Source organism: Saccoglossus kowalevskii, chromosome 11 (assembly GCF_978046115.1).
Source record: "Saccoglossus kowalevskii chromosome 11, keSacKowa6.1, whole genome shotgun sequence".
Lineage (NCBI taxonomy): Eukaryota > Metazoa > Hemichordata > Enteropneusta > Harrimaniidae > Saccoglossus > Saccoglossus kowalevskii.
The window spans coordinates 18,011,687-18,024,133 of record NC_140651.1 but is presented as its reverse complement, the minus strand read 5'-3'; positions in this window follow the sequence as shown (position 1 = coordinate 18,024,133).

The window sequence follows — 12,447 nt, the reverse complement described above, 5'->3', positions numbered from 1 at the left end:
ATGTACATGTGCAGTCTTTTCTCTCAGACAAAAGTTGAGACAAGAACAGGAGTTGTGGAACACATCACAACATCTCAGACATGATCAACACTGAAAGTAAATGTTCACTAAGGGAATGTTACCACACGGCAGGTGGCCCATACATGATCACTTCATAGTCGGATTCCTCATAATCTCCTTCATCCAACAGTGTCAGTACTAACACATTGGACACAGGGTTGAGAGCATCTATTGCAGATAGTATCTCATTGCAACAATACTACAACCATTGTGATCCTACCTTACAAAATGTTCCTGGCCACTGCTCAGTATTTTAGCAGTGGAGATCTTCAACTGGTGTACCTGGTGTGAGAATTTACATGAGTACAAGAACATGAACAGAGTGAAAAATTCCGAACAGAATCACTGCTATGCTGTTCAAGATCTGACCCAAACCACCAAGCACTCTATTTGCCAAACTGCTAAACTCCAAGGATGGTGTAGTCATGCACACTCCTTGTCTATCAACACATGATACTGACATCACTGTTATGGCCGAGTTAAGAGAATCCATAAGCAGTGCCAAACTACCCGGTCTGTGCTCAGTTACAGACAGGGGAACTGTTCCAACTTTCAAATCCATAAGCAAAGGTAAACAGAGACCAGCAGGATTAAATGCAAAGACTCTGAAACCTTAGAGGTCCTGTATGCTGAGAAAATGTGGACTACAGGTCCCTGAGCAACTTACACCATTGACAGCCGGTTACTGGAAATTTACTGGAAACACCTTTCCTATGCTCGTATACGCAGGACCCTTTATGGTGAGAAAGAGAATCACAAATTCATCTCACACACATTGGTCTGATTTACATGTGGTATTTGCCTTTCATTGTTGCGTCTTTCACAGGGTTTTTATTTACCCTACTCTTGTGAACTGCTTTAACAAATTGTTATGTTCACCACAAGTTCTTTATAAATAGTTATGTTAACATTTGTTAAACCAGTATTAAGTATTAAATATAATGTAATATTTATTACTCATAATAGAGAAGGTACAAATGGTCATACATAACAAAACAAAAAGGAAAAAGTAACAAAAACTTCAAACACAGTTACCATCTGGCATCAAGATTAGCCTTTATGAATTAAGCTATGGGAAGTAACATGTGATGTAATTTTGAATATGACTCTCGTTTCATTAATCTTACATTAGCTGTAAATTTGAAAAGACTGATCATATAATTGCTTATTAATTAATCGTAATATCAGATTGGCTCCTTCTTGTCAAAGTATGAATTCCATCCATTCAGATGTAGCCTGTTTTGGGGTTAGTGAATATGTTCATTCGTCCATCTTTACTCGAAAGTTCAAAGTTCAAAGTTGCTAGAAAGGTCAAGTCATATGCAGGATTTGTTTTTCATTTGGTTGACTTTTGACTAACTGATGGCCCGTTGTGTCGTCACCGGAAGCGCTGTCCCAGCACAAACGATAGAAGACGCCGAACTGCAGCGTCAATGACTGATGGCCATTATAGTCTCACAACACCATGTCATCAACCATTTCTCAGGCTTGCCTGAACTGCAAATGGCAGAATATCAACCCACTCTTTTTCTGCATGCAATTGGTCCCGATGCCTTAGCAATATATAATAGTTTTGCTTTGCCCTGTTGCTATATGTGATTAGGAAATTTGACAACCACCTTATTGGTGAAGTGATACTGTGAATGTAAGAAGCAGACAAACAAAAGTGTCCTGACTGGGGAAAAATAAGTTCATCAAGCAAAGGCATACACCACTTTGCAAAAGGTACACAGTACATGAAACTGACGACTCTAGTGACTCTGATCCTGAATGAAAAATGTTGTAAAAATTAATGCTGTCAATAGAAATGACAAATCCCTGCAGAGATGCTCTTCGACAAGAAACCTGTTTATTTCCAACTAGACTGTGAAGCAACAGTCAATGTTTTACCAGCCAGGTATATAGGTGATCCTGAAACCAATTAAGCCATATGTCACAACAGTATACTGATGGAAGGCAATGTACACCACCATATCAACCCAGATTCAGTTCCTATACACTAGCATGTTGTATTGTTCCTGTCTCAGTTAAGGTAAATTGAAAACTGAACTAGTGAACTTGGAGCATGGGCTGAAGTTGATAAACCCACTGACTGGACCAGTCAGTTCGTAGCAACAACCAAGAAGTCAGGTGAGGTCAGAATTTGCAATGATCCTAAGCCTTTTAATGAAGCACTCATAAAAAAATGGTGAACTACTGCTAGAGCTATCTAGCTCCAGTGTTCACAGAGGTTGATCATTCATCCTTGTTTTGGCATTCAGAACTGGATGAAGAGTCCAGCTTGCTTACAATGTTTTTTTACCCTATTCAGTAAATATCGATGGTTCATGTCAGTAGATGTAAAGAGGTACATATCTACCTGTGAAGCTTGTAGAACTTATAAAATCAAGTACCATTTTGCTCGACACGGTATCCTTAAGCAGTTTATTTCTGATAATGGACCTTAGTACATCTCAAATGAATTTGAGTCATTCGCCAAAAAGTGGGACTTTCAGCATCTCACAATTAGCCCATACAACAGCACAGGGGCGTCGATCATGGGGGGACAGGGGGGACACGTCCCCCCCCCCCACTTTCTGAAGGGTGGGGGGACACAACTGTCCCCTCGACTCTCCAGACTTGCCCAAATATCAATAATAGACTTATATCAAAGCCTGCGTTTGTGTAAGGCCTTTGGTTCTGTGTACATGTACTGTATTCTTAATGATCAAGTTAGAATGAAAATCCCCAAGTATGCACCAAATGACTTCATTTTGGTTGCATTTTTACGCCCCTATGTTCCGACATCCCTATATTCCGACACCCCTATGTTCCGACATTCCTATATTCCGACAACCCTATATTCCGACAACCCTATGTTGAGATGCTAATAGGTTCTGACACCTACGAAATTTTAGAAACGTTTTTGACATATCACTGCGTTTTTATCTCTTTTAATACTATTATTCTTCTTCAAATATTATTCTAGGCTCACCTTTTGTAACACAATGTTACATTTCTTTACATTAAAAAATAACTATGCCGGATTATAATACTTGCCACTCTTTTGGCCATGGGCTTTCATGGAGGTGTTTTTGTGATCATCGTCGGCAATATTCTCAAACGCGATGTATCCTATCAAGCTTCAGACGCAAAATATTTATTTTTTTAATTATTGTCAAACGTTCAGATCAACAATAAACTCTGTACCTGACAGTCTTCATGTGGGCCCCTGACAACTTGTACTCGGGGAGACCTAAATTACATTGATTAGTACTTTTATGTTCGACAATCATCCAATAAATTCTGAACCGGCCAGATCAGAATGTATTGCTAACTCACACAGATGAGAAAGTATTGCAAACTCACACAGATGAGAATGTATTACCAACTCACACAGATGAGAATGTATTGCTAACTCACACAGATGAGAATGTATTGTCAACTCACACAGATGAGAATTTATTGCCAACTCACACAGATTAGAATGTATTGCCAACTCACACAGATGAGAATGTATTACCAACTCACACAGATGAGAATGTATGAACAAATCACACAGATGAGAATGTATGACCAACTCTCTCAGATGAGAATGTATTGTCAACTCACACAGATGAGAATGTATTGCCATCTCACACAGATGAGAATGTATTGTCAACTCATACATATGAGAATGTATTGTCAACTCATACATATGAGAATGTATTGTCAACTCACACAGATGAGAATGTATTACCAACTCATACATATGAGAATGTATTGTCAACTCACACAGATGAGAATGTATTGTCAACTCACACAGATGAAAATGTATTGTCAACTCATACATATGAGAATGTATTGTCAACTCACACATATGAGAATGTATTGTCAACTCATACATATGAGAATGTATTGCCAACTCACACAGATGAGAATGTATTGTCAACTCATACATATGAGAATGTATTGCCAACTCACACAGATGAGAATGTATTGTCAACTCATACAGATGAGAATGTATTGCCAACTCATACAGATGAGAATGTATTGCCAACTCATACAGATGAGAATGTATTACCATCTCACACAGATGAGAATGTATTACCAACTCATACATATGAGAATGTATTGTCAACTCACACAGATGAGAATGTATTGTCAACTCATACAGATGAGTATGTATTGCCAACTCATACATATGAGAATGTATTGTCAACTCACACAGATGAGAATGTATTGTCAACTCATACAGATGAGAATGTATTACCATCTCACACAGATGAGAATGTATTACCAACTCATACATATGAGAATGTATTGCCAACTCACACAGATGAGAATGTATTGTCAACTCATACATATGAGAATGTATTGCCAACTCACACAGATGAGAATGTATTGTCAACTCACACAGATGAGAATGTATTGCCAACTCACACAGATGAGAATGTATTGTCAACTCATACATATGAGAATGTATTGTCAACTCATACATATGAGAATGTATTGTCAACTCATACAGATGAGAATGTATTACCAACTCACACAGATGAGAATGTATTGTCAACTCACACAGATGAGAATGTATTGCCAACTCACACAGATGAGAATGTATTGTCAACTCATACATATGAGAATGTATTACCAACTCACACAGATGAGAATGTATTGTCAACTCATACATATGAGAATGTATTGTCAACTCACACAGATGAGAATGTATTGTCAACTCATACAGATGAGAATGTATTGCCAACTCATACAGATGAGAATGTATTGCCAACTCATACAGATGAGAATGTATTACCATCTCACACAGATGAGAATGTATTACCAACTCATACATATGAGAATGTATTGTCAACTCACACAGATGAGAATGTATTGTCAACTCATACAGATGAGAATGTATTGCCAACTCATACATATGAGAATGTATTGTCAACTCACACAGATGAGAATGTATTGTCAACTCATACATATGAGAATGTATTGCCAACTCATACAGATGAGAATGTATTACCATCTCACACAGATGAGAATGTATTACCAACTCATACATATGAGAATGTATTGTCAACTCATACAGATGAGAATGTATTGTCAACTCATACATATGAGAATGTATTGCCAACTCATACAGATGAGAATGTATTGCCAACTCATACAGATGAGAATGTATTGTCAACTCATACATATGAGAATGTATTGCCAACTCACACAGATGAGAATGTATTGTCAACTCATACATATGAGAATGTATTGCCAACTCACACAGATGAGAATGTATTGCCAACTCACACAGATGAGAATGTATTGTCAACTCATACATATGAGAATGTATTGTCAACTCATACATATGAGAACGTATTGTCAACTCATACAGATGAGAATGTATTACCAACTCACACAGATGAGAATGTATTGTCAACTCACACAGATGAGAATGTATTGCCAACTCACACAGATGAGAATGTATTGTCAACTCATACATATGAGAATGTATTGTCAACTCATACATATGAGAATGTATTGTCAACTCACACAGATGAGAATGTATTGCCAACTCACACAGATGAGAATGTATTGTTAACTCACACAGATGAGAATGTATTACCAACTCACACAGATGAGAATGTATTACCAACTCTCACAGATGAGTATGTATTGCCAACTGACACAGATGAGAATGTATTGTCAACTCACACAGATGAAAATGTATTGCAAACTCTCTCAGATGAGAATGTATTACCAACTCACACAGATGAGAATGTATTACCAACTCACACAGATGAGAATGTATTGTCAACTCACACAGATGAGAATGTATGACCAACTCTCTCAGATGAGAATGTATTGTCAACTCACACAGATGAGAATGTATTGCCAACTCACACAGATGAGAATGTATTACCAAATCACACAGATGAGAATGTATTACCAAATCACACAGATGAGAATGTATGACCAAGAGTCTCTCAGATAACAATGTTTTGCCAACTCACGCAGATGACAATGTAACTAACTAGATTTGACAACTGATTAACGGCAAGTAAAATCAAAAACCAAATCGACATATTCAAACTAAAATACAGGTAAATAAATATAAAGGGTAATAATAAATGGGGGGAGGTTGGAGCTTCATACTTACATCGAATTTTAATCAGATTGCCAACTCACACAGATGAGAATGTATTGTCAACTCACACAGATGAGAATGTATTACCAACTCACACAGATGAGAATGTATTACCAACTCACACATATGAGAATGTATTGCCAACTCACACAGATGAGAATGTATTGTCAACTCACACATATGAGAATGTATTGTCAACTCATACATATGAGAATGTATTGTCAACTCATACATATGAGAATGTATTGTCAACTCACACAGATGAGAATGTATTGTCAACTCACACATATGAGAATGTATTACCAACTCACACATATGAGAATGTATTGCCAACTCACACAGATGAGAATGTATTGCAAACTCACACAGATGAGAATGTATTGTCAACTCATACATATGAGAATGTATTGACAACTCACACAGATGAGAATGTATTGTCAACTCACACAGATGAGAATGTATTACCAACTCACACATATGAGAATGTATTGTCAACTCACACATATGAGAATGTATTGCCAACTCACACAGATGAGAATGTATTGTCAACTCATACATATGAGAATGTATTGTCAACTCACACAGATGAGAATGTATTGCCAACTCACACAGATGAGAATGTATTGCCAACTCACACAGATGAGAATGTATTGTCAACTCACACATATGAGAATGTATTGTCAACTCACACATATGAGAATGTATTGCCAACTCACACAGATGAGAATGCATTGCCAACTCACACAGATGAGAATGTATTGCCAACTCACACAGATGAGAATGTATTGTCAACTCACACATATGAGAATGTATTGCCAACTCACACAGATGAGAATGTATTGTCAACTCACACATATGAGAATGTATTGTCAACTCACACATATGAGAATGTATTGCCAACTCACACATATGAGAATGTATTGTCAACTCACACAGATGAGAATGTATTACCAACTCACACATATGAGAATGTATTGCCAACTCATACAGATGAGAATGTATTGTCAACTCACACAGATGAGAATGTATTACCAACTCACACATATGAGAATGTATTGTCAACTCACACATATGAGAATGTATTGCCAACTCACACAGATGAGAATGTATTGTCAACTCATACATATGAGAATGTATTGTCAACTCACACAGATGAGAATGTATTGCCAACTCACACAGATGAGAATGTATTGCCAACTCACACAGATGAGAATGTATTGTCAACTCACACATATGAGAATGTATTGTCAACTCACACATATGAGAATGTATTGCCAACTCACACAGATGAGAATGCATTGCCAACTCACACAGATGAGAATGTATTGCCAACTCACACAGATGAGAATGTATTGTCAACTCACACATATGAGAATGTATTGCCAACTCACACAGATGAGAATGTATTGTCAACTCACACATGTGAGAATGTATTGTCAACTCACACAGATGAGAATGTATTGCCAACTCACACATATGAGAATGCATTGCCAACTCACACAGATGAGAATGTATTGCCAATTTACACACACGGATAATTTTATTTGTTTAAACCAACATACAATCTTCAACTTGATCATGTGTATGAAACCTTAGCTTGTAACCGTAATTTAGAAATCGATCATCTGATTTATTCGAATTAAAATATTCATTAGTGATTGGCCCAAAGACCGAATCTACGTCCATAGTGCGCATGCATTTCTTCACGTGACATAGCAACTGAAACCACTCACAGTGAGGCGCTTGCTGATTGGTTTTGAACGAAAGCATTCATATCAATTAAATCTAATGATATTGTCACGATACCCTTTTCAAATGTGTTTCTTCAAGTATAATAGTTAGTACTGGTGCAAACAGCAAAACATTTAGCTTTGTTTATTCAGAGTTATTCAGCGTTTGAGAATGCGAAGCCGTCTCTGATTCATGGACAGTTACCCTCTAATGTTCAGAGAATGTTTCAAACTCTGAATACTTTAACTATTTATTGTATTTATCTGAAATATTAAATATTATAAATATTAGCAAAAACAACAATATACAACAATTAATCAATCGGTTGTATTCAAAACTTGGCATTGACATCACTCATAGTCACGGTTGGTTACTGATGCACGTCATTTAGTATCGTATGGGCCGACTGGCGGCCATCTACTCGTTTCTCAGAGATGTTTCACAAATTTAGTCTCATGCCATGGATGCCTGGCTGATAACATTCGAACTTGATATGAATAGCACACATGTTTTGTTTTGCCATTTGACTCAAAATGTCCACCTGACTCGTGTATTCAATTTCGTACGATATGAGAATTTTTCTTCCAGTTGAAAAAAAGGGAAAGGTGCTATTTGAAGTAAAGCTTTATGTATCACTGACAAATTTTACCAAAGAACACGTGACTAATTTACATTTCACACAAATTTTACCAAAGAACACGTGACTAATTTACATTTCACATGCTCTACATCAAATAAATAGTATTAGTGACAGTGCTGTTATTATATTATTACATGCGTTCTTGCGTTTTACATTTACCGGTAGTTAACGTAATATTTGCTCTCACAATCCATCTACTGAATAATCCTAGATATAATATTAATTTATGGGAATCATTTTAAAACCGGTATTCAATATTCACTTATGTTTTTGCTAATTATTTGAGGTTTTTTCTGGGACCTCAGTTTTTTGAGATCTGCTATAAAATGTAAGCGTGCCAGGCAATGCAGGAGGAGGGAAGATTTCATAATACATGTACTCGTTTCGTTTGACCTTGGGTCAATAGGGGCTTTTTTTCGCCATTTGCACATTATTTTTTCTAAAACACACTGTTTGCAATTGTATTCTTGCTGTCCCTATTTTCATTTTTTTTCTAGCAAGTATATGCTTGCAAATTTTGTTTTTTCCCAGGATGTTCATGCCCCCTAGATTTCAAATGGCCCATCCCTAATGTATTCAATCTTACACGAGTGGTTGTCTTACCGTGCATCGATGTATATTTCCCTTTTACAATGTATATGGAAATAAATAATACTTTGTCCATGTCTGTTTAAATGTCGTTGGTCGTCGGGACGCGTTGGCTTTCGCGATCGCAAACACTTTTTTTAAAAACTGAGAGTAAATAAATAATAAAATGAAGTAAAATAAAGTGTATGATAAAAATAAATAAATTAGAAACATATTTAAAAAATAAATAAATAAAAAATAACCAGATTGATCCTATTTCATTCCCATGAATTCCCATTCACACTGTCACACTGGTGGTATATAAATTCAATTCTCAAGTATGAATACATTATTCTCGTTCTTACGGAAATAGTGTCACTGACCTCGAACGAGTTCAGTACCCCGGAGTTCACCCAGTCACCTATGTGTTCACATTTATATATCAAATCACGTGACTCTTAATATGTTAACTAGACTGACTGCTAACTTACTGTCTCGACTACAGAGATGAAAGAGACAAATACCGTGTCCTCACTAATTGCGTCGGCGTGTGTTGTGAAAGGTAATTAAAAAGATAAAGATCTCATGAACTTGTGTTCACACCAGTAATTCTTACAAGAGCCGTAAATATGGCGGTTACTGGAAAATGCGTACAATGGCGCTTAATTAAGATATGCACTCAGTTGACTATATATTTCTGTCTATTGCTTACTCCCTAGAATTAGGGAGATACTGAAACATCGACGTTGTAAGTTACGTCGGCGCGTGAAAGGACACAAACAGATGTGAACACGATGAAATAATCCCTTACATGCAGATGTTACCGGTTTGATTATGCGCGGTGTAATCAGCATAGATATGATTTCATAGGATAAGCATTTATACAAACTTGATTTGGTGCATGTGTGGGTCCAAAACAGTTTTAAGAAAAATGATACAATTACGACACCAGTTTTATAAGCACTAACAAACCTTGATTTATCAATGTTTGTAAAGGAAGAATGAATAAATGATGAAAATAAAGAGGGGCAACAAAAAGTCAACTATGACAAAACTTAAGAGTGCGCATGCGCTTTAATAGGGAGAAGTTGGGAGACACCAAAACATTGGCGCAAAGAGTGGAGCACGTTTTATACGCAATGCAACTGAATAACAAAACGAGGAGCATTCTCTAGTCAGACACAAATAAAAGGGAAAAAAAGAAAACATTTTCATTCCAAACTGTTCATTTTGCTTTGTTGTTCCTTCCTTATTGTAATTTATCAAAATACCAATCAGAACACTAGTTCAATAAATAATATTATTCAATTACAAATAATCGGTCGATTTTCAGACTATGTCATTAAATGAGTTATGTACTACCCAAAATAGGGTGTGAGACATTTGAGGGTTGGCTATTTGAGGTAGGTACTTCCATGCCATAACTATATCGACGAATTTGTTTATCGGCATTCAGTATTAAAAAAACAAAATCTATCGACGGAGAAAATGCTATTTAGTGTATTAGTCCAAACCGAATACTAGTTTGTACGGGTATACATTTTCGCTATATTTTGTAAAACGGCTCCATTCTATCCGTATTTATGCTATTTTGGAATTTGGGGGAATTTGCCATGTTTCTATGGCGACACTCTCGAGGAAAAAGTTTTATAAAAACAAAAGAATTTATGAAATCAATGGAAATTTGATGAGAACCAGAGATTATATAATAGGGCCATAATATATAATTCACACATATGAGAATGTATTGTCAACTCACACATATGAGAATGTATTGCCAACTCACACAGATGAGAATGTATTGACAACTCACACAGATGAGAATGTATTGTCAACTCACACATATGAGAATGTATTGGCAACTCACACAGATGAGAATGTATTGTCAACTCACAACTAGGAATAATACTGGATTACCCCTCCCCCAACACATACACATACATCCTTGGCATATAAGAGGAATGAGCATGGTGTAGCTAGAAGATCTTTTGAGCAAATTGGGAAAAAATGCATGCCAGGTGGGGTTTTTTCAAGAAAACTAAAAATGTACAGACAGAACACCGCAAAAAATGCATTGGACACACTCTTCCAATGCCCCCCCCCAATAATAAATATCACATTGAACACATGTCCTCATTCTGATTTTCATTTCACTTTACGATAAAGTGTAGACTCACAAAGACATATAAAAAGATAGAAGTCAAAGGAGCAAGATGAATTTATGTGTGTGAATTAGTTTAAAGCGGGAGAGAGAGGCGAGAATTGAGTCCCAAACGACGTTAACAACACACGCTAAAAACGCAAAGCCTCATGGGTAGACGCTTATTTGTAAACAATGGCACGGTATGGCCATCTGACGCAGTTGACGACTCCCCCGCTTTAATATACTGTTGTCTTTGACGGTCAGCTCCGACTGCTCAACACCCAACCTAACAGCTTCTAGTACCTTGTTATGACCGGATTTAGGAAACGACTGTGTACGTGCCTCATGGTATGATTTATAACAGCGATTACGAAGTACTGGTGACCCGGCAACGACCTAATGAACCATGTGTCACGTGATATACAAATAGGATGAATCGTATGCTGCGTTGCACTGTGAATGTGAACAATATTAATGTGATAGCGTCTACCTGGAATCGTTTTTTTTTTCAGCTGTTTTTAAAGTTTCTATTGTGACATATAATCGTGTATGTAAACAATGCGTGTATATACACAATAATTTCATTCACTTAAATTGAGAAATTACATAAATAATAATGTATTGTTGTAGCTATGCAAAATGTATATAATCAATTTGTGGTATATTTTGTGTTGATGACCTTGTACTACAAATAAATAATGAATTTAGAGGGGTAATGGGTTCCGTAGCTTAATTTAAATGCTAGGACAGGGATTGGGTTTTCCCGGTATTTCAATTTATACTAATAAATTTAACAAATTTGGACAAATCTAACGAACCTATTTGCGTTATATCATATCTAATGTGTGTTTCTGTTTTTGATACACGCACACGTATTACTGTTTATAAGTTAGGTCCGGGCGCTGACTCGGGGCAGACGCTGATTCACTAAATACGTCATCATTTTAACACTGTTCACGCGCAACTTAGACGTATATGTATTACGGTACTGCGCCAGTATAACTGTTACGTGTTAACTGATAACTCCTCTTAATTGGAATCACGATAATTAATTATTCATTTATGGTAATTTTCGTGTGGAAAATTGTGTTAGACTGACTGAGGTTGTTCATCCCTCGAGTACTAGTATGTACAGTATGTTTATCTAGGTTAGCTGACTTGTATTCATGCTTAGCTAAAACACATCTATTCTTGCATAGAGGC